The sequence below is a fragment of the Tympanuchus pallidicinctus genome, unplaced genomic scaffold (genome assembly GCF_026119805.1).
Source record: "Tympanuchus pallidicinctus isolate F22 unplaced genomic scaffold, pur_lepc_1.0 scaffold20, whole genome shotgun sequence".
NCBI lineage: Eukaryota > Metazoa > Chordata > Aves > Galliformes > Phasianidae > Tympanuchus > Tympanuchus pallidicinctus.
In genome coordinates, this window is record NW_026294722.1 from 1,753,737 (window position 1) to 1,757,444 (window position 3,708).

A 3,708-nucleotide genomic window follows, 5' to 3' on the forward strand; every position below is an offset into this window, starting at 1 on the left:
CATTGCCCTCTCTTCCCTCCTAATCTCCTAAACTGAAAAGGAAACCAAGGAAAAGTAAGAAAAATAAGAGGAGAGAAAATGGACTTAAAGTGACAAGGAGTGTTATACAACCCAATGACACAACTAACAGAGCTCATAAGGCAAAATGGTACCTGGTCGTGGTGTTTGTGTTACTTTGCTGACCCTCTGTTTGTTCAAAAGTTTCTTAACTTATCCTAATTAGAGTAACGAGTGACAGCCTTCATTTTAAAAACCAGCCTAAGATTTATGGCCTTATAATTATTTAGAATTGTTTTATATAAAATCACATTCATTGGTAGCTCTACTAAAGAAAGAGTCTCATCAATGCCCAGCTGAGGGATCAATTAATGAATTGATTCCAGCTGCAGGATCAATTAACAACTTACTAAACATCAGAGGAAACTCCTAGGGGAAATTCCTTCTGCATGCTCGATCAGTTGTGCAGCTTCAGTTAAAGTTTCAGTCTGTAAGGCTGCAGATGCCTACCTGTAAGTTGTTGGGTAACCCCAATATTTGAGTAATTTTCCCTGTTTTTTGGAAATAGTTATTGTTTTACATAACTTTTTTAGGGTAGTTGTTTAAGTAATGCTCCTATTTGGAACTCAGTTGTGTTTACTGTCCTTCTTTTCAGCAACCAAGGGGGAGAGTTGGTCTCCTTGTTCCTATGGCAGCCATGGACCCCTGTGCTTGGGTGGTCCTCCAGAGGCACTGACACAGAGCCTGAAAGGAAGCTCCAATCTCTGATCCACAGGTGCCTCCAGCCTGGCAGGACCTGGTTCTTCTGGTAGGTGGCTTCTATGGTATTCTCATTAAGTTACTAGCCAAAGTGTGTTGTACTGCTGTATTTCAAGTTCATATTTCCATATGTAGTCCCACTAGAAGTGGGAATGGAAGGCAAGAAAGCCCACTGAAGTACTGATATATTGCAAGACAGATTAGGTCTGCTATAGAAACACTATAATTTCATAGACATTGCTGGTGCAATGCTAATAAGAGTATGATTCCTAGTGATGCCTCTTAAAAGGTGTGATTAAAATGATCTGTAGGTGTTGACTTTGCTAGACAATGTCAATTTTTTAACTGTTATGATGCCCTATGACTGTTATGTTACGATGCTATATGCCTTTATTAAAATACCCTCAAAAAGTTTTAGTTCTGACTATGACGCAGATTAGCAGCAGTTCTTGCTTGAAAGTATGGGGAGCCTGGGACTGAGGGCAAACTTCTGGGAGTCCTCTTTCCACTGAAATGACTCTGAAAATAATGAATGAGGGAAGAGAGAAGAAGAGAAGGCAGAAGATGAGCAGAGCAGCTTTGGGTGTGCTTCAATCTCTTGTTATTCACGTGTTCTTTCATTTGGGAGATCGTTTACTCTGGGAACTCAATGCTGATACCAGCTTCTTTTGTCAGAACTGTCTTCATACTTACAGGCTGCTGGAAGAGCCATTAAACCCAAGCTGTAATTCCCTTTGCCTTTGGGCACAAAGTGCTGCCCTTAGCAATGACAATAATACAGGATTGTACTCGCAAAGGGAAAGAAGGGAAGTCTCAGGATAAGATGTGAGGCCGGGTGAGTGAGCCCTGTGCCGCTGATGGGTGGCACTGGGGATTGTGTGTGTACTGCAAGCATCACTGAGAAAAGTGCTTGAGGAGTTTGGGGATCCATTAAGTAGAGAGCAGGACTGTGTGCATATTGTTTTGAGCTTGGATGCTTTAGTGGAGACAACCACAGCTCCAGAATGCAGACTCAAAGCAAGTGTCAGCTCACTTTTTCAAAGATGTGTGCTTCTAACCAAATTATACACTGTCCTTTCCCTCCCTTCCCAAGGTTATCTCATGTCAAGTTCTGGCAGTTCTTGTTGCTGCATCATCTCTGTCTGTTCTGTGACTCACTGCTCAATGTGAGTCAGAGAGCCTTGTAAGGAGGGGAGTCTGCAAGCTGATTTCTGTGTGTCCAAATAACAGACAAATATTTGAATTATAGATAGCAACTAACTGCTAATTGGCCACAACGTAAGGCCCTTCTGACACTGTAAATATGGAAAAGAATAGCTTGTTATTTTTCACACCTGAATGCCAGTCTTTTAAAATGAAAAGCTAATTCTAGCCTGGGAGGCAAGCTCTGTGTTTTAGTCTAGAGTGATAGAGCGAGAACAATAAATGAACACTTAAGGTGAGGAGGATTTCCCTGCAGCAAGTTTACTTGTGATAAGTTATACTGCCCTATGGGAGACAAAATTAAACTGTAGCTTTGATTCAGATCTCAAAGAAGTCTCAGCAGAAAACCTGACTGAAGAAAACAAAGCAAGAGACCACACTTTGAATTGAGCAAAACACAAATTAGGAAAAGCTTGTGTAGATACTGTGCATGTACAAGTGTAATATGTATGTGTATATACATATGTATGTACATATTGAATGTGTATGTTTGGTGGCTCTGCTAGGCAGGGGGGTTGGAACTACATGATCCTTGAGGTCCCTTCCAACCCGGATGATTCTGTGATATGCAATATATTAAGGTGGTGCAGGGGCCATGAAGTGCTGAGACTTCACTGTGGTGACACCTTGGTCTGTCTTGCAGAGTATGCTCAAAATTCAGATGTTAAAATAGTATCTAAGAAGTTATTGAGTGGAGCTCTTCATTGGTACAATAAAGATCCAGGTGTGCCCTCTGGTTCAAGGCATATCTTCATCTTCAGTAAATGTAACTGTTGTTGTTGTAGGGAGGTAAAGGCAGTACTGATAGCTGATGAGCCTCTTGTTCGTTTCATATATGGTTATTACTGGCTTATTTTATTTAGCATACTCCTTGTCCAGCTGTCCTTGCTACCTGTAACAGTGCCTGCAGGTGAGTGGCTGACGCTCACTCGGGTCTCTGCACTCAAGGGAGGGTGGGCAGCTGGCAGAGAACTCCAGCAAACAATTTGCTCTGGTGATTTTATTGCAGAGAGTAAAAAGGTTTTAATTCGTCTCAGTGAATGTGTTTTTATGATCTGCCTCGGTGCAATCATACTTGTGATGAAATGAAATAATTAGAAAACTTATTCTCTCTGCAGTCTGTTTACGACTACCAGAGTAAGTGAAAATCCAGCCTTTTATCTGACACCAATTGGTACAGCGTTCTTGAGCTAAATTGGACTTTTTTTGCCTTTTTTTTTTTTTTTTTTTTAAGCTTAAACATATCTTTCTCTTTCTCCCTTTCTTTCTTCTGTTTCTGAATACCAGTAAATTAAAGATGACAGGAAACTGGAAATGCTTTCAGAAAAGGTCTTGAAATTCATGTAAGTGCACATAAGAAAAGGGAAAAAGGGAGAGAAATATAACCCTTCTTCTTTCATAGTAGCATGACAATCAAGAAATTACTAAGAATATTTCATACATATTACAACAATTCTGGGGGAGAGGAAAGGGCAATCTGCACTGAACAATGTATTATACAGTAATTTCAATTTAGATAACCATACAGAAGGTTTTTCTAACCCTCCCTTCCATGACAGATGTCAATTTCTCCATTCTGCACTGGAAGTTTTTGTGTGAGTCACTTGCAGGACAGGGCTATCAGATGGGAGGACTGAGTAAGGAAGAAGCAGTAGGATGTAATTGCACTTCACTGAAAATTTGGCAGTTGTGAAATAAAATGAGAGAATTGTAGGAAATACAACTTTTGTGCCTACAGAATACCTGTGT

The 3,708-nt window shown here is 40.5% G+C and overlaps 1 long non-coding RNA gene across 1 annotated transcript; it reads left to right on the forward strand.

Moving 5' to 3' along the window:
- Positions 1-408: 408 nt before the first annotated feature.
- On the forward strand, positions 409-2,400 carry LOC128081022 (uncharacterized). Its single transcript, XR_008206948.1, has 3 exons — positions 409-521; positions 653-805; positions 1,192-2,400. It is a non-coding gene; the product is annotated as an uncharacterized LOC128081022 (long non-coding RNA).
- The last annotated feature ends 1,308 nt before the right edge of the window (positions 2,401-3,708 follow it).